Genomic DNA, 26,013 nt, shown 5'->3' with positions numbered 1-26,013 from the left:
GGCCAACAGTGTCAAAGGCAGAAAAAAGGTCAAGAAGGATGAGCACAAAATGAATGGTTTATTCCTAAAAATTGCCTGCAACATCAAGGTGTGTAAAAGGACCAGGTCCAGAACTGAATGACAAGCCTGATAAACCCATAGGACAGTTGTATATATAAAACTGGACTTACCTGATTGCACAGTTGCTGATCCAGAATCCTCTTCTTCTCTGGATCTTTAACTTTGCACGTTGTGTCTGGATGGAGGAGCCTGGCAGCACCAGCATATGTACTTACTCTACAGGCCTTCATCGGGTGTTGTGCTCCCAGCATAACCCTTCCAGGAGATAGGTTCTGACTGAGTTTACCAACTTTCTAAACAATCCTTCTGATAAAGCACTGCTCTCCTTTTCTTTATAATTCCTGAACATGGAGGCTCTCTTGACTATCTGCCTTAGTTTGTGATGTGGTTTTATTGCTTGTTCTTAGAAAAAAAAGAAGGGGTTCCACTAGGAAAGAGTAGTGAAGATCGGATACAACTGAAAGGTTTCTCTGGGGCAGCAAGGGGAAGGAGCAGAAGCAATGCTGTGATCCCTGACTCCAAGACACAGTGTCAGACTTAGGCCTCTTTCACACGGCCGTTTTTTTTTCCCGTTTACTGGCCGTTTTTTGCGGTCCGTATACGGTCCGTATACGGAACCATTGATTTCAATGGGTCCGCAAAAAAAACGGAATGTGTTCCGTATGCATTCCGTTTCCGTTTTTCCGTTTTTCCGTTCCGTTTTAACATAGAACATGTCCTATATTTGGCCGCAAATCACGTTCCGTGGCTCCATTAAAGTCTATGGGTCCGTAAAAAAACGGAATGCATACGGAAGTGCATCCGTATGTCTTCCGTATCCGTTCCGTTTTTTGCGGATCCATCTATTGAAAATGTTATGCCCAGCCCAATTTTTGCTATGAAATTACTGTATACTGTATTTGCCATACGGAAAAACGGAACGGAAAAACGGAACGGAAACGGAAACACAACGGAAACAAAAAACGGAACAACGGATCCGTTTAAAACGGACCGCAAAACACTGAAAAAGCCATACGGTCGTGTGCAATAGGCCTTAGAGGTGACTTCCATATCATCCTGCTTTGTGCCTTTCCAAAGTCGGAGAACTGTAGGCTACTACTACTATTGCCTGGATGGCTGCTGCTGCTGCTGCTGCTGCTAAAACACACATTCTGGCTGCAATTGCAGTATTGCAGATTTCTGCCTACTAATGTTACTTGCATTTAAATGCAGGTTAAAAAATACCTTTCTTTACTAATAAGGCCTCATGCACACGACCGTGCCGTTTTTTGTGGTCCGCAAACTGCGTATCCGCAAAAAATGGAAGCCGCCCGTGTGCCATCCGCAATTTGCGGAATGGAACGGGTGGCCCATTGTAGAAATGCCTATTCTTGTCCGCAAAACGGACAAGAATAGGACATGCTATATTTTTTTGGCGGGGCCACGGAACGGTGTAACGGATGCGGACAACGAATGCCGCATCTTTTGCGGCCCCATTGAAGTGAATTATCATCCGAGCTGCCAAAACTGGTCGTGTGCATGAGGCCTAAGGCACATGTTGCAAACTTGCAATGTGATTATTTCTCCAACCACACCACCAATATAATGATTCAGGAAAGGCCAGTAACTGATTTCTGCCCACTGTGTTATTTGCATTTAAAAATGCATATTTAGAAAAGACCTTTCTTTACTGTTAAGGCTACTTTCACACCTGCGTTCAGGTGTCCGCTCGTGAGCTCCGTTTGAAGGGGCTCACAAGCGGCCCTGAACGCAGCCGTCCGGCCCTAATGCATTCTCAGTGGAGGCGGATCCGCTGAGAATGCATCCGTCTGCCAGCGTTCAGCCTCCGCTCAGTGAGCGGACACCTGAACGCTGCTTGCGGAGGCGAGCGGATCCGTCCAGACTTACAATGTAAGTCAATGGGGACGGATCCGTTTGAAGATGACACTATATGGCTCAATCTTCAAACGGATCCGCCCCCATTGACTTTCAATGTAAAGTCTGGACGGATCCGCTCAGGCTACTTTCACACTTAGAAATTTTTCTAAGTTATAATGCAGACGGATCCGTTCTGAACGGATGCAAACGTCTGCATTATAGGAGCGGATCCGTCTGATGAAACATCAGACGGACCCGCTCCGAACGCTAGTGTGAAAGTAGCCTAAGACACACGTTGCAAACCTGTAATGTGATTATTCACACAAACCAATTAATATAATGATACAGGAAAAGTGGTAGTATTTCTGTCTATGGTGTAATTGCATTTCATTTCACTAGTATAAACATGGTGTTATTGCTGTAATGTTTTTGCTTGGCCTATAAGACTCTACGTTATTAAGGCGCTCTCCAGAAGGAGACATAGTATCCCCCGAATCCTGACCTAGGCCGTTCACCCAGTTAAGCCAGTACTTTCTACTCTGCACTGAAGAGGGGCGATGACCCCAAAACAGCTGTCTGCAATTGTGTTGAAATTTCCAAGGATTTTATAATTTAGAATTTTTGGAATAGCTCTGAACTAAAATGTTACTTAAGGTAGCAGATGCTCTGTAAGATCAAATTTTTTTAGAATGTTATCAAAATTTGCCAGTAGCGTCAGAGAATAGTGTTAACTATGGAATCTGTTGGAAAAGGTTTTGATTTTGGTTTCCAATGGTTTTTTTTTGTGGTCTGCTTGAGTCAGGGTTGATGTTTTTTAGGGCATTTTGTATTAGATTGGAGGGGCAATATTTCTCTTGAACTCGTTTTTGTAAAATCTGTGTGTACTTCAATGCATGTGTGTGTATTTCAATGCATTTCATATTACACACAAAGGGCTGTTTCATACGAGTGGATGACGTGCGTGTCATCCACTGCATGAAAGAGTGCCAAGCCCCGCACTGGATAGCAAAGACAAGGAGCATTAACATGATTGATAATGCTCTGTGCCTCTCTGTGATCTTTTTACTTCAAAATTGGGAGCATGGTGGCTCAGTGGTAAGCACTGGTGCCTTGCAGCGCAGAGGTCCTAGGTTCAAATCCGACCAAAGACAACATTTGCATGGAGTTTGTGTGTTCTACCCGCGTTTGCGTGGGTTTCCTTTGGGTACTCCGGTTTCCTCCGAAACTCCAAAGACATAAGGTACTGATAGGGACCTTAGATTGTGAGCCCCATTGTGCACAGTTGGATGCTAATGTCTGTAAAGCACTGCGGAACATAGTAGCGCTATATAAGTGCATAAAATAAATAAAATCACAGTGAGATAAAGTTGTTACTATGATTTTGTAGTAGAGAGGCACAGAGCATTATCAATTATCTTAATGCTCCATGTCTCTGCTGTCCAGTGTGGGGCTTGGCACTCTTTCACGCAGAGAATGACATGCACGGCATCCGCTCATGTGAAACAGCCCTAAGAGGGACGCAAGACAGATATACCCACATGTCCCATGCCTCTCCCACTAAGTCCTGTCCTTTTTCTCACCACTTTGGAAAAGTGGTGAGAAGACAAAAAAGATATACAGTCTGGTCCATAAATATTGGGACATCGACCCTATTCTAACATTTTTGGCTCTATATACCACCACAATGGATTTGATATGAAACGGACAAGATGTGCTTTAACTGCAGACTGTCAGCTTTAATTTGAGGGTATTTACATCCAAATCAGGTGAACGGTGTAGGAATTCCAACAGTTTGCATATGTGCCTCCCACTTGTTAAGGAATCAAAAGTAATGGGACATAATAATAATCATAAATCAAACTTTCACTTTTTAATACTTGGTTGCAAATCCTTTGCAGTCAATTACAGCCTGAAGTCTGGAACACATAGACATCACCAGACGCTGGGTTTCATCCCTGGTGATGCTCTGCCAGCCCTCTACTGCAACTGTCTTCAGTTCCTGCTTGTTCTTGGGGCATTTTCCCTTCAGTTTTGTCTTCAGCAAGTCTTCAGCATGCTCAATCGGATTCAGGTCAGGTCCTTGACTTGGCCATTGCATAACATTCCACTTCTTTCCCTTAAAAAACTCTTTGGTTGCTTTCGCAGTATGCTTTGGGTCTTTGTCCATCTGCACTATGAAGCACCTTCCAATGAGTTCTGAAGCATTTGGCTGAGAATGAGCAGATAATATTGCCCAAAACACTTCAGAATTCATCCTGCTGCTTTTGTCAGCAGTCACATCATCAATAAATACAAGAGAACCAGTTCCATTGGCAGCCATACATGCCCACGCCATGACACTACCACCACCATGCTTCACTGATGAGGTGGTATGCTTAGGATCATGAGCAGTTCCTTTCCTTCTCCATACTCTTCTCTTCCCATCACTCTGGTACAAGTTGATCTTGGTCTCATCTGTCCATAGGATGTTGTTCTAGAACTGTGAAGGCTTTTTTAGATGTCGTTTGGCAAACTCGAATCTGGCCTTCCTGTTTTTGATGCTCACCAATGGTTTATATCTGTATTCACTCTGGTGAAGCCTTCTCTTGATTGTTGACTTTGACACACATATAACTACCTCCTGGAGAGTGTTCTTGATCTGGCCAACTGTTGTGAAGGGTGTTTTCTTCACCAGGGAAAGAATTCTTCGGTCATCCACCTCAGTTGTTTTCCGAGGTCTACCGGGTCTTTTGGTGTTGCTGAGCTCACCCGTGCGTTCCTTCTTTTTAAGAATGTTCCAAACAGTTGTTTTGGCCATGCCTAATGTTTTTGCTATCTCTCTGATGGGTTTGTTTTGTTTTTTTCAGCCTAATGATGGCTTGCTTCACTAATTGTGACAGCTCTTTGGATCTCATCTTGAGAGTTGACAGCAACAGATTCCAAATGCAAATAGCACACTTGAAATGAACTCTGGACCTTTTATCTGCTCATTGTAATTGGGATAATGAGGGAATAACACAGACCTGGCCATGGAACAGCTGAAAAGCTAATTGTCCCATTACTTTTGGTTCCTTAACAAGTGGGAGGCACATATGCAAACTGTTGGAATTCCTACACCATTCACCTGATTTGGATGTAAATACCCTCAAATTAAAGCTGACAGTCTGCAGAGAAAGCACATCTTGTTAGTTTCATTTTAAATCCATAGTGGTGGTGTATAGAGCCACAATTTTTAGAATTGTGTTGATGTCCCAATATTTATGGACCTGACTGTATATGGTGTGTGCCATAATGTGAGAATGTTTTGTGCCACAATAGTGGCAGAAGTGGCTTTTTAAATGTCGGTCTAAATTTAGAAGGGAAGGATGGAACAACCTGAGTTGTGTCTTCCCGCCCCTTCCACTCCCCCTCAGGGTCCTTTCAGACGTCCATAGCGTATTGTGGTCCTCATATAGTGGACCGCAAAACACTGACACCGCACATTGCTGGCACTTAATAGAGGAATCCTAAATAGGACATCCTCTATTTTTTTGCGGAGCCGCGAACTGGAAGTTTGGGGCCGCGGACCGAATATGCAGATGCAGACAGCACACTGTATGCTGTCCGCATCTTTTCCTGCCCCATTGAAAATGAATGGGTCTGCACCCGTTCCACATAATTGCGGAACAGATTAGGACCAATTCTACGGACGTCTGAATGGACCCTTACATGGAGTCTATAGCCATTGCTGTGGCTGCCTCTGTGGTAGTTATGTAATTTCTCCTCTATAACATTAGGGCTGAATGGAAGATGTAGACTATAAGCAATTTTAGAAGCTTGGGAAATACACTGATGATCGACATACAAAAACATACCAGGATATTTTGTGCTGTATTACACAGAAAAATGGATATTTGCCCACTTTGAAAGATATAGATATGAAATTACATTTTCCAGGAAGCTCATATATTTAAATGCCAAAGTCTAGCTTTGCAGTATGAAAATGCAATCATATTTTCTGACTTGTGCAATGTACATTGTGAATTTTACCAATCTGAGAAGTGTGCCAAAATGGTTAATTAGCCGATATTGGTAAAACAAAATTCATAACATTTATTTCTTACCTTCATTTTCTACACTTCATTTCCCTTGTTTTAACATCCTTGCATGCCTTAGTGAGCAGGTTTCTCAGGACTGTGTTGATATGCTAATCAAACCAAATGATTATGCTGCTGCTGATTTAGGTATGCATTTTCTAGCGAAATGAGTTCTGTGAAGCTGATTCAAATAAATATTTGCCATTGCTGCACAAATCTAATGTTTGCATAGAACATAGGGCTACTCACATATTTTATTAATTCGCTTTAGTGGAAAATATTAAGGGTTAACATATCTGCACATGCACACATGAGTCAAGCAATGGATCTGACTTTAATCATACAAAAAGCTTCTAGTGTGCCAGTCTGCTCATTTACATTTATGTATTCATTGTTCATGCTGGTTTACACACTAATATATTATTTTAACCCCTTAAATACCAAGCCAAATTTAACCAATCTGACATGTGTCACTGTATATGGTAATACCTTTGAAATGCTTTAACTTATCCAACTAATTCTGAGACACATTGTACTTTATGTTTGAGGTAAATTTGGGTCAATATATTTGACCATTATTTATAAAAAAAATCCAAAATGTATGGAAAAATCAGCAATTTTCGAAATATGAATTTCTCTGGCTTTAAGACAGTGATACCTCACAAAATAGTTATTAATAAATATTCACCATATGTCTTCTTTTTGTTGGTGTCATTATGCAAAGGCATTTTATTTTTTTAGGACATAAGAAGGCTTAGAATTTCAGAAGCATTTTTTCAGATTTGCAAGAAAATTTCCAAAACTGACTTTTTTAAGGACCAATTCAGTTTGAAGTGACTTTGCAGGGCCTACATAATAGAAACTACCCATAAATGACCCCATTTTAGAAACTACAACCCTCAGAATATTGAAAACTGATTTTAAAAATTTTATTATTAATCCTTTTGGTGTTCTACAGGAATGAAAGTAAAATGGAGGTGAAATTGAAACATGTCATTTTATGTGCAGATATTCAATTTCAATCGACTTTTTCCTATAACAGAGCATGGGTTAATAGCAAAACAAATACCTCAATATTTATTAACTAAATTCACAATCCTACTCTCAAATAAGGTATCCTGAAAAGATCTGCACCTGTTCTGTGTTTTTGACCCATAACTGACCAAATAAGTGGTGAGAATTGAGCCAAATAGTGACACAGTCATTTTAGAGCTAACTGAATTGATTCAAAAGAATTTGTTTGCACTGCCACAATATGAACCTTTTTTTCCCTCCACTACTTAATTGGCATTGCCTCCATGTCCTTCTGTTCCACTAAAGAGTCATATGGACACAGGTCTTGCAGGGCTGCAGTGTTTTTTTTTCTTTAAGGCTGCGTTCACACGGGCGAGATTTCCGTGCGGGTGCAATGCGGTAGGTGAACGTATTGCACCCGCACTGAATCCCGACCCATTCATTTCAATGGGACTGTTCAGATGAGCGGTGATTTTCACGCATCACTTCTACGTTGCGTGAAAATCGCAGCATGCTCTATATAGACATGAATGGGGTTGCGTGAAAATCGCAAGCATCCGCAAGCAAGTGCGGATGCGGTGCGATTTTCACGCACGGTTGCTAGGAGACGATCGGGATGGAGACCTGATCATTGTTATTTTCCCTTATAACATGGTTATAAGGGAAAATAATAGCATTCTGAATACAGAATGCATAGTAAACTAGCGCTGGAGGGGTTAAAAAAAAATAAAAAAAAATTTAACTCACCTTAGTCCACTTGATCGCGTAGCCCGGCATCTCCTTCTGTCTCCTTTGCTGAACAGGACCTGTGGTGAGCATTAATTACAGGTAAAGGACCTTTGGTGACGTCACTCTGGTCATCACATGATCCATCACATGATCTTTTACCATGGTGATGGATCATGTGATGACCGGAGTGACGTCACCAAAGGTCCTTTACCTGTAATTAATGTTCACCACAGGTCCTGTTCAGCAAAAGAGACAGAAGGAGATGCCGGGCTACGCGATCAAGTGGACTAAGGTGAGTTAAATAATTTTTATATTTTTTTTAACCCCTCCAGCGCTAGTCTACTATGCATTCTGTATTCAGAATGCTATTATTTTCCCTTATAACTATGTTATAAGGGGAAATAATACAATCTACAGAACACCGATCCCAAGCCCGAACTTCTGTGAAGAAGTTCGGGTTTGGGTACCAAACATGCGCGTTTTTTCTCACGCGAGTGCAAAACGCATTACAATGTTTTTGCACTCGCGCGGAAAAATCGCGGGTGTTCCCGCAACGCACCCACACATTTTCCCGCAACGCCCGTGTGAACCCAGCCTTACTAAAGACTTCTGTATGCTTTACTTTTGGTTTAGCTAGAGGTTAGGTAGGACTGTTGCTGGCCTGCTCGACAATGCACACGTTCATACTGTATACTGTATGAGACCTGCCTGTCATACTGATTCACAGTAACTGTTTTACTATCAGAAAGAACTAGCTATGTATGTTGCTGCAATGCACAGTGATGTACACTGAGATTAACTCTCCCTGCAGGCTGGGATATAGCTGATTTAATGCGCTTTGTAACAAATTAATTCAGAACAAAGCAATTTTTTTTTTAAAGTTCAGCGAGACGTCCAAAGTGAATTTTTGAAAACATCTCTAGTAATAACCTCCCACAAGTCATCTCTAAACAGTAATATTTACACTTTAAATTTTCATAGCCGAGACTTCTGGAAGATTCCTTGTGTCTGTCCACTCACCAAGCTGTGCTCTTCTGTTTTTTTTTTAATCTGTGTCCTAGGCCCATAACCTGTTGCAGTGTTTGTTGCTTTTATGAACAGTACTCAGACCTTGTGGGGGAACAAAGAACTGGTTCACTTTACTTGGGACAAAGCAGCAACCATTAACAGTAACATCATCATCAATATAGAGACTACCAAAGATAATATCTACAGTAAATCACCAGACAGTATATACACTAGAATAACTGCACTTCAGTAAACAGTGATGCTTAATTCAACGCCATATACTGTCTAGTGATGAGCGGCAGGGGTCATATTCGAATTTGCGATATTTCACAAATATTTTGTAGAATATTCGTCGAATATTCGTTATATTCTATGATTTTTTTACTCGAAAAATCGCAAGGTAATGATCGTGTAATATGCAAATTTTCGGAATGCAAATTTTTATTGCAAATTTTTCAATTTACAACTATTAGACAAAGAAGATTATAGCACTATATTAGCTAAATTGATCTATATTCGTGTTTTTTTTTTCAATATTCGCTATATTGCTATAACTTTGTTTTTTCGAATATTCGTAATATTCTAAAACAAGAATATATAACAATATAGCGAATATTCGAAAAAAACGAATATAGAGCAATTTAGCTAATATAGTGCTATAATCTTCTTTGTCTAATAGTTGTAAGTTGAAAGATTTGCAATAAAAATTTGCATTACGAAAATTCGCAAACAACACTACTCCTAAAGTCAAATATACTGCAGTCTTCTCATTGGCCCACAAGCTAGAAGCAGGGAGGGATCATGTGTACTGATGAAAAAAAAAAATAGAATATTCGAAATTACGAATATATATCACTATATTCAAAATATTCTCGAATTTTCAAAGTACCTATATTCGCGATAAAAATTTGAAATTTGAATATTCGTGATCAACACTAATACTGTCAGCTTAACATAGTTCCCCCTGCATTAAGCTGCAGCTGTTGTATTACAACACAACTGAAGGGTCACTCGAAGCAAAAATTTAAACTTAATCCTTTGGCCAACGTCATGGATCTGTGAATGCATCCAAAGTTTCATTCACCTGAATGGTGCCCTTACAGAGATCCCCTGCTGTCCTCTACTAGGCTGCAATTGAAGCCTGTGATGCCATGACAACTGAGTGGTGCTGTTCCAAGCCAACTCAGAGTCAACATAACAAATATATGCAGAGTGCATAACCTAACATTACAATTAGTTTTGAGTGAATTGAAGTATCCAAAGTGGACTTCGATCCAAATTTACCAAAAAAATGTGATTTGTCATGAAGCCGAATTTTTCCTAAAATGGTGGCTTGCTCACATAGAGGCCGCCCGCTCCCATCTTGTTTAAAAAAAAACTGGCATAGGAGCTGCGGTGAACGTGAGCGACTCGACTTTGAATGAAACATCCAAAGTCAATTCATATAAAACTTAGTTCCAATACTGTACGGAGATATCATAAAAGACAACATATATATGAATAATTGGAGTATGAATAAATATATAGCAGCAATGCAGTAAACGCTGTGAATAAGCAGCTCCCCAGTAGGTACACAAGGTAAAAAATCCCCCCTCAGGAATAATCGTTATGGCTTAACAGCAAATTGCATGAAAAGACATAAACGGACTCCTCAAAGGCCAAAGGAGGAAGTCCATTCCAGGTGATACAGGTAAAAACCACAAGGGTTACATAAGCCAAAAAAGGGTAAAGGAGATAATAGCATAGAAAACTAAAATGCATGTAGTACAACCCATATACGGCCAAATAACAATAAATACCGGATAAATACCTGATAAAGTGGAGTAGGGGGAACGAGCCTAAAACTCTAGGGAGCACACCCTGATGCGCGTTTCGCTCCGCTTTTTCAAGGGTCATGTCTAACCTGCCTTCCTGAACTTCTTAAATACCCCTGTAATTGGTGCATCTAGCCACTCACTTCCCGCGATATGTGGATGCATCAAGATCTTAACTCTGTTTCTGAAATACATAAAATTGCTGTTAGCTGGCAGGATAAGATATATATATATATATATATATATATATATATATATATATATATGTGAGGGAACTGTTAAAATAGTCACATAAACAAATTAAAACCAGTACCAATTAAAACAACAATCCCAAGCGTCAGGATTTGTCACGGCGGACAGGATCTCAGATATACAGACAACCAAATAAACAAGTGTCTAGGCGAGATGCTGGGGAATGGTCACCTCCTAGCATATCCCTGACTTCTGTCCCTACGCTGCTAAGCCCACATTCAGACCTTGATGGTAAGAATAATGTGTCCTCGTGCCTGGACTGCAAACACCCTAGAATCCCTGAGATGGTGAAAGGGGAGAAGGGGCAGAAGACACACAAACAGCCTAGACCGCAAATAACAAAAACAGAAACCAAACCATCTGAGCTGGAACAGACAATCCTTCATTCCTTGAATCCAAGGCCAGACTGAATTCTATAACCCGCGCGGCCCTCTGGGAGTGAAGGCAATTTAAGCCAATGACCCCACCCAGAGCACCTGAAGGAAGGCGGATCCAGCATGATTCCAAAACAAAACAAAAAAAAATGGTTAGACACGTGCTGCCAATCTGACAGACCTCCGCACACCGTCCAAGCAGGGCATGACAGTACCTCCCCTTCTCCGGGTGACCTCTGGGCACCCCGGACCAACCTTATCCGGGTGGGCTCTGTGAAAAGCCCTAACCAGTCGGCTGGCGCTGACCTCCAGCGCCGGAACCCACATCCTCTCCTTGGGGCCATATCCCCTCCAGTGTACCAGGTACTGAAGGGAACCCCGAAGAACTCCAGAGTCAAGAATCCTGGAGATCTCGAACTCTAAATTCCCATCGACCAGAACAGGAGGAGGAGGCAATGGCGATGGTTCCACCGGTCTCACATATTTTTTTCAATAAAGATCTATGGAACACATCATGGATCCTCCAAGTCTTCGGAAGATCCAGCCGAAACGCTACTGGATTGATCACCGCAGATATTTTGTAAGGGCCGATAAATCTTGGGCCCAGTTTCCAAGATGGCACTCTCAATTTAATATTTTTAGTGGACAACCACACCAGATCACCCACACACAGGTCCGGACCAGTCACACGTCTCCTGTCAGCCATTCGCTTATATCTCTCACCCATCGTCTCCAAATTCACTTGTATCCTCCGCCAGATAGAAGATAAGGTAGAAGAAAACCTTTCCTCCTCTGGGATGCCAACTAGTCCCCGAAAAGGTACCAAACTGAGGATGAAAACCATATGCGCCAAAAAATGGCGACTTACCTGTGGATTCCTGCCTACGGTTATTCAAAGCAAACTCCACTAAAGGCAGGAATGAGGACCAGTCCTCCTGATTCTCCGCCACAAAGCACCTCAAGTAGGTCTCCAGGTTCTGATTAGTACGCTCCGTCTGTCCATTCGACTGCGGATGGAAAGCCGAAGAAAACGAAAGCTGAATGCCAAGCTGAGAGCAGAACGCCCTCCAGAACCTGGAGACAAACTGCGTGCCCCTATCAGAAACCACATCCGAAGGAATACCATGCAATTTCACGATATTATCAACAAAAATTTGCGCAAGAGTCTTGGCATTAGGCAGACTAGTTAACGATATAAAATGAGTCATCTTGCTAAAACGGTCAACTACCACCAAAATTACTGTTTTCCCCGAGGAACTCGGTAGATCCGTAATAAAGTCCATGGACAAGTGTGTCCAAGGACAAGACGGAATAGATAAAGGAAGGAGTGAACCAGCCGGTCGAGTATGAGCAACCTTAGATCGTGCACAGGTCTCACAAGCTGCCACGTAATCCTCAATGCTCCTAAGTAACCCGGGCCACCAGACCCTCCGGGACACAAGGTCACAGGTGGACTTGCCACCAGGATGTCCGGCAAGGACAGTATCGTGATGTTCCTTGAAAACCTTGTATCGCAGTTCTTTGGGAACAAACAACCTCCCTGGGGGACAAGAACCAGGAGCCCCCTCCTGAGCTCACAACACCTCCATCTCCAATTCGGGATACAGAGCTGAAACCACAACCCCGTCAGCCAAAATCGGAGCAGGATCCTCTGAATCACCTCCCCCAGGAAAACTTTGAGACAACGCATCTGCCTTGATGTTTTTGACCCCCGGAGAAAAGTAACAACAAAATTGAACCTGGTAAAAAACAGTGACCATCTGGCCTGCCTAGGGTTCAGACGCTTGGCAGATTGCAGGTAAGCCAAATTCTTATGATCCGTATAAACAGTAACGGGGTGAGAAGCCTCCTCCAACCAGTGACGCCATTCCTCAAAGGCCAACTTTATAGCCAGCAACTCTCTATCTCCCACATCATAGTTCCTCTCGGCGACCGAGAGCTTCTTAGAAAAAAAAGCACACGGGACCCACTTGCCAGGAGAAGAACCCTGCGACAGCACCGCTCCCATCCCCACCTCTGATGCATCCACCTCCACCACGAATGGCTGAGACACATCGGGCTGCACCAGAATGGGAGCAGACGCAAAACACTCCTTAATAGTCGAAAAGGCCTGTAATGCCTCCTCCGACCAAACAGACGTCAGTGCCCTTCTTTGTCATATCAGTCAGAGGTTTAACAATGGTGGAATAGTTCAGAATAAATTTTCTATAATAGTTAGTAAACCCCAAAAACCGCATCAAAGCTTTCTGATTCTCTGGTCGGTCCCATTCCAGAACCGCCCAGACCTTTTCGGGGTCCATATGGAAACCAGAGTCGGAAAGCAGATATCCCAAAAACGGAAGCTCCTGCACCGAAAACACACATTTTTCCAATTTGGCATATAATTTATTCTCCTGAAGGATCGTCAAAACCTGTCGCACATGATCCTGATGGGTCTTCAGATCAGGAGAGTAAATTAAAATGTCATCTAAGTAAACTACCACGAACCTCCCCACCAAGTGATGAAAAATGTCATTGACGAATCTCCGAAATACCGCTGGCGTGTTCGTCAACACAAAAGGCATAACCAGATTCTCAAAATGACCCTCGTGCGTATTGAAGGCCGTCTTCCACTCATCCCCTTCCTTGATTCTGATCAGATTGTAGGCCCCTCTAAAAATCCAACTTGGAGAACACCCTGGCACCAACAATCTGATCAAAAAGGTCGGAGATCAAAGGAAGGGGATACGGATCCCGGACTGTAATACGGTTAAATTCCCGAAAATCCAAACACGGTCTCAGTGATCCATCCTTTTTCTTAACAAAGAAAAAACCTACTGCCACCGGAGACTTAGATGGCCTAATATGACCTTTTGCCAAACTCTCGGCGATATACTTTCGCATGACCTCTTTCAGGTTGGGAAAGATTGTAAAGGCGAGACTTAGGCAACTTAGCTCCTGGGATGAGATTAACAGGACAATCATAGTCACGATGAGGGGGCAATTCCTGAGTCCCACCCTCCGAAAAGACATCCGCAAAGTCTGAGAGATATTGAGGTAGAACCGCAGTGGACACCCCAGAGATAGATGTGCCAAGACAATTCTCCGAACAAAACTCTCCCCAACCAATAATTTGTCTTGCCTGCCAATCAATAATTGGATGATGTTTTGTCAACCACGGTAAACCTAGGACTATAGGAGCAGGCAAATTCCTCATGACAAAACAAGAAATAAGCTCTACATGTGAATCACCCACCCTCAACTGAATACCATGTGCAATATGAGTGAGACTCCTTTGAGAAAGAGGTGAAGAATCTATTGCAAACACCGGAATCTCCCTTTCTAAAGTGCACGTACTTAAACCCAGATTTTGAAGGAAAAGAAAGTCAAAAAGGTTTAGCCCAGCACCACAGTCAATGAATACCTCAACAAAAAAATTCTTGAATCTAGGGCCACCATAGCTGGAAGGAGAAAACGAGAATTACAGGGAGCTTGCATATTTGCTTGTTCCACTACTCCATTCACGCTACCAAGAGTCAGAACATTATTATTTTTTTCATATCATCACGCGGTTTAACAAAAAGACAAGTAAAAACAAAATGGTCACTTTTACCACAGTAGTAACATAGTTTATGTAATCTCCTAAAGTCTCTCCTACCAGAACGAAAAGATATCTGAAGCAACTGCATGGGTTCCTCCCCTACCCCAGAGTTATAAAGTAATATCACCCTGGGAAGCAGGTGAGACAAAACCACACGCAGAACGATCCCTTGCACGGAGGGACCCTTACACCTCTCTCTGATACATCTATCCAACCGTATAGCCAAAGACATTGCATTCTCTAGAGTATCCGGGTACTCATGAAAAGCCAGTGCATCTTTCAACCTCTCAGATAACCCCTGACAAAACTGACTACGTAACGCGAGGTTGTTCCACCCCGACTGAGTAGCCCATCTCCTAAACCCTATGCAAATGTAATGACCGACGACACGCACAGGGAGGAAAACAGGGAAAGCCCTGCCCAAGGGAGAGGGAAAGGTGGTGACCCCTAACTCACCTTGTGGCTGGCACCTGACTGCCCTGACGTCCCTAGACGGGTTCCTCACCCGTGCGGCGATCGCGTGCCTAAACCCTGGCTTTCCCTAATATGAGCCCTGGATAGTGAACAGGCCGGTGGGATCGCTAGTCCACACCACTATCACTAAGAGGGAAACACCAGGGAGAGGACAGACAAAACATACAAACACATACACCCAGGTGGGCGACCACAATAAACCAAAAAGGTCCAACAGGGATCTGGAGGGTAGCGTACTGGACCAACTACCAGCGAACGCAGCAACACAGCTCCAGAAGGTCAGAATAGATGTCCAGGCAGGAAGTTCTATCTCTGGCAACCAGAGAAGTGTGAGAGAGAAATATAAGGAGGTCTGGGAGTGCTGGACAAGGAACAGCTGAGGAGAAGGAGCTACGGATCCCTGAGTGAGCCAAAAGGGTTTGCTAAGCAAACCCAGAAAGCTACCATAAGGAAAACAGCCCTATCTTAAATAGAGCGTGCAGCCAACCGCTGCGACTTCCTGACCCCGGGTATAACGGAGTCAGGCGTGGTCCTCGACACCCTCGTGACAGTACCCCCCTCTCTACGAGGGGCCTCCGGACACTCAGGACCAGGTCTCCCAGGATGAGAGGCATGAAAAACCCGAACTAACCTGTCGGCGTTTACCTCAGACGCAGGAACCCACATTCTTTCCTCGGGACCGTAACCTCTCCAATGCACCAGATATTGAAGAGAGCGGCGGACCCGACGAGAATTAACAATTTTGGATATCTGAAATTCTAGGTTACCATCCACGACAACAGGAGGGGGTGGCAGCGGTGATAATTCTAGAGGTGGAACATATTTTTTGAGTAACGACTTATGAAAAACATTATGAATTTTAAAAGTCTGAGGTAACTCCAGGCGAAAAGCCACGGGGTTGATGATGGCTACAATTTTGTAAGGGCCAATAAACCTAGGACCCAGTTTCCAAGAGGGAACCTTCAATTTAATATTCCTAGTAGACAACCACACATAGTCATTCACTCCTAGGTCCGGACCTGGCGACCGTCTCTTATCAGCCATGCATTTGTATTTACCTCCCATATTTTTCAAGTTAGCTTGCACCTTCTGCCATACCGATGAAAGAGATGACGAAAACCGTTCCTCTTCGGGAACCCCAGAAGACCCCCCCTCTTTGAAAGTACAGAATTGGGGATGAAAACCATATGCACCAAGAAATGGTGACTTGCCAGTGGATTCCTGACGACGATTATTTATGGCAAACTCAGCTAACGGTAAATATGATGACCACAACTCTTGGTTTTCAGACACAAAACATCTTAAATATGTCTCAAGGCTTTGGTTGGTACGCTCAGTCTGTCCATTCGACTGAGGATGGAAAGCAGAGGAAAAGGACAAGTGTACCCCCAAACGAGAACAAAAAGCTTTCCAAAATTTAGAAATAAACTGGGTACCCCGATCCGAAACAACATCGGAGGGGACCCCGTGAAGCTTCACGATTTCACTGACGAATACCTGAGCAAGAGTCTTAGCATTAGTTAGTGCGGGTAACGGAATGAAGTGTACCATTTTGCTAAACCTGTCCACTACTACCAAAATAACTGTTTTACCCGCAGACAAAGGTAAGTCAGTGATAAAATCCATTGACAGATGTGTCCACGGTCTATTGGGAATGACGAGTGGTAATTGAGACCCTGCCAGGACGTGTATGTGAAACTTTTGCGCGCGCACAGGTAGAACAAGAAGACACAAAATCCAATACATCCTGACGCAACCTTGGCCACCAAAAATGACGAGACAATAGTTCCAAGGTTGCTTTACTACCCGGGTGCCCAGCAAGTGCCGAATTATGATGTTCCTTTAATAATTCGAAACGTAAGTTCAACGGTACAAACAATTTCTCTGAGGGGCAAGAGACCGGGGCGTCCCCCTGGGCCTCTAACACCTTCCCCTCCAAAACAGAGTGTACCGCAGAAACAACCACTCCTCTTTGAAGAATGGGTATCGGATCACTCACATTACCCCCTCCAGGGAAACAACGAGATAGTGCATCAGCCTTGGTGTTCTTTGCCCCAGGACGATAGGTAATCACAAAGTTAAACCTGGTAAAAAATAGCGACCACCTATTAGCTGATTCGAGGTACAGAAGATTTTTGTGGTCCGTAATTACAGTGACGGGGTGGACTGCCCCCTCTAAGAAATGACGCCACTCCTCAAACGCAAGTTTAATAGCTAATAGTTCCCTATTGCCAATATCGTAGTTCTTTTCTGCTGCAGATAGTTTTTTAGAAAAGAAAGCACAAGGACGCCATTTGCCAGGAGACGGACCCTGAGACAGCACCGCCCCCACTCCCACCTCTGACGCATCGACTTCAACAATAAAAGGCTGAGAGACATCAGGTTGGACCAGTACAGGTGCTGAGATAAACCTCTCTTTTAGAGAGGAAAAAGCAACTTTAGCGGCGTCAGACCATTTAGAAAAATCAGTCCCCTTCCTAGTCATGTCAGTAAGCGGTTTTACAATAAGTGAATAATTTTTAATGAATTTCCTATAGAAATTTGCGAAGCCCAAGAACCGTTGTAGTGCTTTGAGGTTCTCAGGAAGATCCCAATCTAAAATTGCCTGGACCTTCCTAGGATCCATACGGAAACCTGACGCAGATAAAAAATAACCCAGGAATTGTATCTCCTGAACGGCGAAGACACATTTTTCAATTTTAGCATATAATTCATTCGTCCGTAGGACCTGCAGTACTTGTCTGACATGCACCTCATGTGTTTTCAGATCGGACGAATAAATTAAAATATCATCTAGGTATATTACCACAAACCTGCCGATTAGATGACTAAAAATGTCATTAACGAAATGTTGAAAGACGGCAGGAGCATTGGTCAGACCGAAAGGCATAACTAGATTTTCATAATGCCCCTCAGGGGTGTTAAACGCTGTCTTCCACTCATCCCCCTCCTTAATACGAATCAGATTGTAGGCACCCCTAAGATCAAGTTTGGAGAACCACCTAGCACCCGCAATCTGATTAAACAGGTCAGGAATGAGAGGAAGAGGGTATGGGTCTCGGATGGTTATCTGATTTAATTCGCGAAAATCTAAGCAAGGACGCAGGCCCCCATCTTTCTTTTTAACGAAGAAAAACCCTGCAGCCACGGGTGAAGAAGAGGGTCTGATGTGTCCCTTAGCCAAGCTCTCGGAGATATAATCTTTCATGGCTTGTCTCTCTGGACCCGAAAGATTATATAACCTGGTCTTGGGTAATTTTGCGCCGGGAATAAGGTTAACCGGGCAATCATAAGGACGATGAGGTGGTAACTTCTGACAACCCTTTTCAGAAAAAACATCCTCAAAGTCCGAAATAAATGTAGGTAGGGTAGTTATGGAGGCGACTAAGCAATTGCTATTTAAGCAATTTTCTCTGCACTGCTCACTCCACTCCAATATCTCCCTGGCCTGCCAATCCACCACTGGATTGTGCGCTACCAACCAGGGAAGACCCAGCACTACCGGAGTGGGAAGCCCCTCCAGAACATAACCTGAAAGCATCTCGTTATGGTGGTCCCCTACCCGAAGGTGTAAATTATGAACCATGTGCGTGAGGTTTCTCTGAGACAGGGGAGCAGAATCAATAGCGAATATGGGAATGGGTCTCTGTAAAGTACAGAGAGACAAACCCAAAGTGCGGGCAAAATGGGCATCTATCAAATTTACCCCTGCTCCACTGTCTAGAAAGAAAGAAATAGTCTCAGTCTTATCACCAAAAATAATAACCGCTGGCAACACAAATTGCGATGTACGTATGGAGGAAACGTATACCCCCCGGCTGACATCCTCCACACAGCCTGGGGTTAGTAGTTTTTCCGACGGTCTTTTGTTTCTGAGGAAAGAAGGACAGACATTAATGAAATGACCCCTCTCCCCACAAAAAAAAAAAAAACCCACACCTACGGCGAGCCTCAGGAGGACGGACCTGACGAGTAGTTCCTCCTAGCTGCATAGGCACGTCTAAGTCCGTACAGACTAACTGCTGCTTGGGAGGGGTTACCAATTGCTCCGGTTTTTTCAACCTGACCCTAAGGCGTCTATCTATTCGGATAGAAAGGGACATAACCGCATCAAGGGAAAAGGGGGTCTCATATAATGCAAGCGCATCCTTAACCCTTTCGGATAACCCAGAGCAGAACTGACTCCTGAGAGCCGGGTCGTTCCATTGGGTATCCGTAGCCCACCTACGGAATTCAGAGCAATACTCCTCTACCGGCCGCTCTCCTTGTAAGAGTCTCCGTAATCTTGATTCAGCCAGGGCGACTCGGTCAGGGTCATCATATATGAGACCCAAGGCCCCAAAAAACTCATCCACTGACCGAAGAGCCTGGGAATCAGTAGGTAAAGAGAACGCCCAGGACTGCGGATCCCCCTGCAGCAGGGAAATAACAACCCCCACCCGCTGATCTTCATTACCAGAGGAGTAAGGGCGCAGTTTAAAATATAACTTACAGGCCTCACGGAATGTCAAAAACTTGTCCCTTCCCCCAGAAAATCTGTCAGGGAGAGGGACCTTGGGTTCAGCAACAACCTGGTTACCAGTAGCAACCGCTGGGCTTGCAGTCAGTTGTAATTGCTGCTGTTGCTGGAGGACCGACGCCTTCAATCCTACCACCTCCAAAGACAGGCCATGAAATTGTTTGGACAGAGCAGCAATTTGATCCATACTGGATTCTAAGTAGGTAAAAATTTATTATTATTTTTTTTTTTTACCTACACAAAATAAGGGCCAGAGATAATGTAATGACCGACGATACGCACAGGGAGGAAAACAGGGAAAGCCCTGCCCAAGGGAGAGGGAAAGGTGGTGACCCCTAACTCACCTTGCGGCTGGCACCTGACTGCCCTGACGTCCCTAGACGGGTTCCTCACCCGTGCGGCGATCGCGTGCCTAAACCCTGGCTTTCCCTAATATGAGCCCTGGATAGTGAACAGGCCGGTGGGATCGCTAGTCCACACCACTATCACTAAGAGGGAAACACCAGGGAGAGGACAGACAAAACATACAAACACATACACCCAGGTGGGCGACCACAATAAACCAAAAAGGTCTGGGAGTGCTGGACAAGGAACAGCTGAGGAGAAGGAGCTACGGATCCCTGAGTGAGCCAAAAGGGTTTGCTAAGCAAACCCAGAAAGCTACCATAAGGAAAACAGCCCTATCTTAAATAGAGCGTGCAGCCAACCGCTGCGACTTCCTGACCCCGGGTATAACGGAGTCAGGCGTGGTCCTCGACACCCTCGTGACAGCAGTAAACCTCTGCAGTATGTTCACCCTGTAATAAGTTACGCAATTTTGATTCTGCCATCGAGACCCGATCTGGATCATCGTAAATCAATCCCAGGGCTTTGAAAAATTCCTCCACCGACCGAAGGGCCAGAGATCCGGGCGGCAGAGAAAAAGCCCAGGATTGCGCGGGGCACTTGTCTTGAAATAGGCATTTCTTGAGTAAGCTCCTGAAGATACGTGACGAACATATGTCACGTGGAAACGCGTAGAGCTGATGTTAAACTTCAGGACACGGCTCTTTAGGCATGGTGTGCAATAGATGTGGCATTACATCTTGTAGCCACAATATACTGACCGCAAGTGAGTGGATGTTTGAGAGGCTGGCCTGAACACTGAACTGAATGAGGGCGTGTATCCACATTTACTGAATAAATGCTACACGCTGTAGTGTAATCTGGATGAGTGTATGCTACAGAGTAGTGGCTCCAGACATAGTGGTGTAGCGTATATGAGTGTGGAGCACTGGTCTGAATTATAGACCATACGTGTTAAGCCCAGTACAGTTAGTGCGGCTAACTGAACATAGCCCCATCTGGCCAATAACCAGCTGATGTAGCTATACTGGTCAGTATTATGCATAAGGTTCACTTGCAGCAGACCAGTGTCTATTCATAGTGTGGACCGTGTCCCGTTATCCTGCTTGCAGTTGATTAGCAGCTACTTGCTAGCAAGTTAGGTGTTTAGTCCAGACTTGTAACAGTGCAGAGGGTTAGTGTATTTTAGGTTCATCCTGATATTTCACCCACAAGCCAAATATTTCTAACTTTGTAAGTAGCGTATATAAATATACAGTACAGACCAAAAGTTTGGACACACCTTCTCATTCAAAGAGTTTTCTTTATTTTCATGACTATGAAGGCATCAAAACTATGAATAAACACATGTGAAATTATATACATAACAAACAAGTGTGAAACAACTGAAAATATGTCATATTCTAGGTTCTTCAAAGTAGCCACCTTTTGCTTTGATTACTGCTTTTCACACTCTTGGCATTCTTTTGATGAGCTTCAAGAGGTAGTCCCCTGAAATGGTCTTCCAACAGTCTTGAAGGAGTTCCCAGAGATGCTTAGCACTTGTTGGCCCTTTTGCCTTCACTCTGCGGTCCAGCTCACCCCAAACCATCTCGATTGGGTTCAGGTCCGGTGACTGTGGAGGCCAGGTCATCTGGCGCAGCACCCCATCACTCTCCTTCATGGTCAAATAGCCCTTACTTTCAAAGTTTTCCCAATTTTTCGGCTGACTGACTGACTGACCTTCATTTCTTAAAGTAATGATGGCCACTCGTTTTTCATTACTTAGCTGCGTTTTTCTTGCCATAATACCAATTCTAACAGTCTATTCAGTAGGACTATCAGCTGTGTATCCACCTGACTTCTCCTCAACGCAACTGATGGTCCCAACCCCATTTAGAAGGCAAGAAATCCCACTTATTAAACCTGACAGGGCACACTTGTGAAGTGAAAACCATTTCAGGGGACTACCTCTTGAAGCTCATCAAGAGAATGCCAAGAGTGTGCAAAGCAGTAATCAAAGCAAAAGGTGGCTACTTTGAAGAGCCTAGAACTGTGATGGCTAACCTCCGGCACTCCAGATGTGGTAAAACTACAACTCCCAAGATGCACACTTGCTTGGCTGTTCTCAGAACTCCACAGAAATGAATGGAGCATGCTGGGAGTTGTAGTTTCACCACAGCTGGAGTGCCGGAGGTTAGCCATCACAGGCCTAGAATATGACATATTTTCAGTTGTTTCACACTTGTTTGTTATGTATATAATTCCACATGTGTTAATTCATAGTTTTGATGCCTTCAGTGTGAATCTACAATTTTCATAGTCATGAAAATAAAGAAAACTCTTTGAATGAGAAGGTGTGTCCAAACTTTTGGTCTGTACTGTATATATAAAAATATATACACTGCTCAAAAAAATAAAGGGAACACAAAAATAACACATCCTAGATCTAAATTAATTAAATATTCTTCTGAAATACTTTGTTCTTTACATGGTTGAATGTGCTGACAACAAAATCACACAAAAATAAAAAAATGGAAATCAAATTTTTCAACCCATGGAGGTCTGGATTTGGAGTCACACTCAAAATTAAAGTGGAAAAACACACTACAGGCTGATCCAACTTTGATGTAATGTCCTTAAAACAAGTCAAAATGAGGCTCAGTAGTGTGTGTGGCCTCCACGTGCCTGTATGACCTCCCTACAATGCCTGTGCATGCTCCTGATGAGGTGGCGGACGGTCTCCTGAGGGATCTCCTCCCAGACCTGGACTAAAGCATCTGCCAACTCCTGGACAGTCTGTGGTGCAACGTGAAGTTGGTGGATAGAGCGAGACATGATGTCCCAGATGTGCTCAATTGGATTCAGGTCTGGGGAAGGGGCGGGCCAGTCCATAGCATCAATGCCTTCGTCTTGCAGGAACTGCTGACACACTCCAGCCACATGAGGTCTAGCATTGTCTTGCATTAGGAGGAACCCAGGGCCAACCGCACCAGCATATGGTCTCACAAGGGGTCTAAGGATCTCATCTCGGTACCTAATGGCAGTCAGGCTACCTCTGGCGAGCACATGGAGGGCTGTGGGGCCCTCAAAAGAAATGCCACCTCACACCATTACTGACCCAATGCCAAACCGGTCATGCTGGAGGATGTTGCAGGCAGCAGAACGTTCTCCACGGCGTATCCAAACTGTCACATGTGCTCAGTGTGAACCTGCTTTCATCTGTGAAGAGCACAGGGCGCCAGCGGCGAATTTGCCAATCTTGACCAAAACATCAGCCAGGAAGCATAGGAACTGAGAAGTGGTCTGTGGTCACCACCTGCAGAACCACTCCTTTATTGGGGGTGTCTTGCTAATTGCCTATAATTTCCACCTGTTGTCTATCCCATTTGAACAACAGCATGTAAAATTGATTGTCACTCAGTGTTGCTTCCTAAGTGGACAGTTTGATTTCACAGAAGTGTGATTGACTTGGAGTTACATTGTGTTGTTTAAGTGTTCCCTTTATTTTTTTGAGCAGTGTATTTACCCCCTTTCTTACCAGGTCTTTTTTTTTTTTTTATTTTAGAAATGGCCTATCTAACTCTAAATAACCATTTAATATCTGAGCCAACCTACATGGCTTCAGGTATTTAATATTATTTTTCAGAAGACACATTAGCCCTATCTTTTGTGTCATTCGATGACAGATATAATATTTTAAAAAATTGAAGGAAAAATATGAAAATTATGAAAAAGAAGGTATATTTTTTTCTTATCAATTTTTATCTGTTACAAAAGATTTGAAGACAAAACATTTCTAAAACCATTACTGCTACCATGTATGTACGGTTATATTTTGGAGGCATATTTTTCTGTTGCTGGTTTGTGGCACCATGCTGTCACAACAGATGTTGTACAATGCCAATACATTAAAAAAATATGTTCAAAGTGACTTTTTTTAATGGTTACCCCCTAAAGTCTTCATCTTAGGCCTCTTTCACACTACAGTATGTCGATTTCAGTGTTTTGCTTTCCGTTTTTCACGGATCCGTTGTTCCGTTTTTTTGTTTCCGCTGTGTTTCCGTTTCGGTTACGTTTTTCCATATGGCATATACAGTATACAGTAATTACATAGAGAAAATTGGGCTGGGCATAACATTTTCAATAGATGGTTCCGCAAAAAAACAGAACGGATACGGAAGACATACGGATGCATTTCCGTATGCATTGTGTTTTTTTGCGGACCCATTGACTTTAATGGAGCCACGGAACGTGATTTGCGGCCAAATATAGGACATGTTCTATCTTTCAACGGAAAAACGGAAATACGAAAACGGAATGCATACGGAGTACATTCCGTTTTTTTTGCGGAACTATTGAAATGAATGGTTCCGTATACGGACTGTATACCGAACGCCAAAAATGGCCCGCAAAACGGAAAAAAAAAACGGTAGTGTGAAAGAGCCCTTAGGAACTTTTTCTGAAATCTGTTTGATTCATTGGCCCATTTTTTTCGCATTCACTATGTGGCCTTGAAAAAACACACACACATTAAAGGACATCTGTTGTCTGTTAGCAGATTTGTACCTCTGAAACTGGCTAACCTGTTGCATGTGTATTTGGCAGCTGAAGGCATCTGTTCTGGTCCCAAGTTCCTATGTGCCTGCATGGCTAAGAAAAATGATGTTTTAATATATGCAAATGAGCCTCTAGAAGCAATGGGCGTCCTGACATTATTCCTAGAGGCTCTGCTCTCTCTGCAACTCCATGCCCTTTGCACTTGACAGGGCCAGGTGTGATGTTCACTGCCTGGCTCTGTCAGTCAAAATGTAGAGGGTGCAGCAGTTTCAGAGACAACAGAGTCTATAGGTGAAAAGGCAACACCCCTATTTCTTCTAAAGGTCCATTTGCATACAGCTGTGTTCAAAATAATAGCAGTGTTTAAAAAAGTGAATAAAGCTCAAAATCCTTCTAATAGCTTTTATTTCCATACACACAAATGCATTGGGAACACTACACATTCTATTCCAAATCAAAACATGAAGAAAAATATATCAAATTGAAAAGTGATTAGACTGTTCAAATAAAATAGCAGTGTTTTGTATTCTCCTTTACAAACTCAAACATTCACTACATAAACTGAAAAATGTTTGAAGATTTTGCTTTCCTTTGAATCACTTCACTAATATTTAGTTGTATAACCACTGTTTCTGAGAACTGCTGTACATCTGTGTTGCATGGAGTCTACCAACTTCTGGCACGTGTGAAAAGGTATTCCAGCCCAGGATGCTTGGACTACATTCCACAGTTCTTCTCTATTTCTTGGTTTTGCCTCAGAAACTGTATTTTAAATGTCACCCCACAAGTTTTCTATTGGATTAAGGTTTGGGGATTGGGCTGACCACTCCATAACGTCAATCTTGTTGGTCTGGAACCAAGATGTTGCATGTTTACTGTGTGTTTGGGGTCGTTGTCTTGGAACACCCATTCCAAGGGCATTTCCTCTTCAGCATAAGGCAGCATGACCTCTCCAAGTATTCTGATGTATTCAAACTGATCCATGATCCCTGGTATGCGATAAATAGGCTCAACATCCCCATATCATGATGCTTGCGCCACCATGCTTCACTGTCTTCACAGTGTACTGTGGCTTGAATTCAGTGTTTGGGGGTTGTCTGACAAACTGTCTCCGGCCACTAGACCCAAAAAGAACAATCTTACTTTCATCATTCCACAAAATGTTGCGCCATTTCTCTATAGGCCAGTCAATGTGCTCTTTGACAAATTGTAACCTCTTCAGCACGTGTTTTTTTTTCAACAGTGGGACTTTGCGGGAGCTTCTTGCAGATAGCTTGGGCTTCACACACATGTCTTCTAAGTGTAACAGTACTCACAGGTAACTTTAGACCTCCTTTGATCTTCCTGGAGCAGATTGTTAGCTGAGTCCTTGTCATTTTAGTTATTCTTCTAT

Source organism: Bufo bufo, chromosome 3, assembly GCF_905171765.1.
Source record: "Bufo bufo chromosome 3, aBufBuf1.1, whole genome shotgun sequence".
In the NCBI taxonomy this organism is placed as follows: domain Eukaryota; kingdom Metazoa; phylum Chordata; class Amphibia; order Anura; family Bufonidae; genus Bufo; species Bufo bufo.
Note: the sequence above shows the minus strand (reverse complement) of the source record.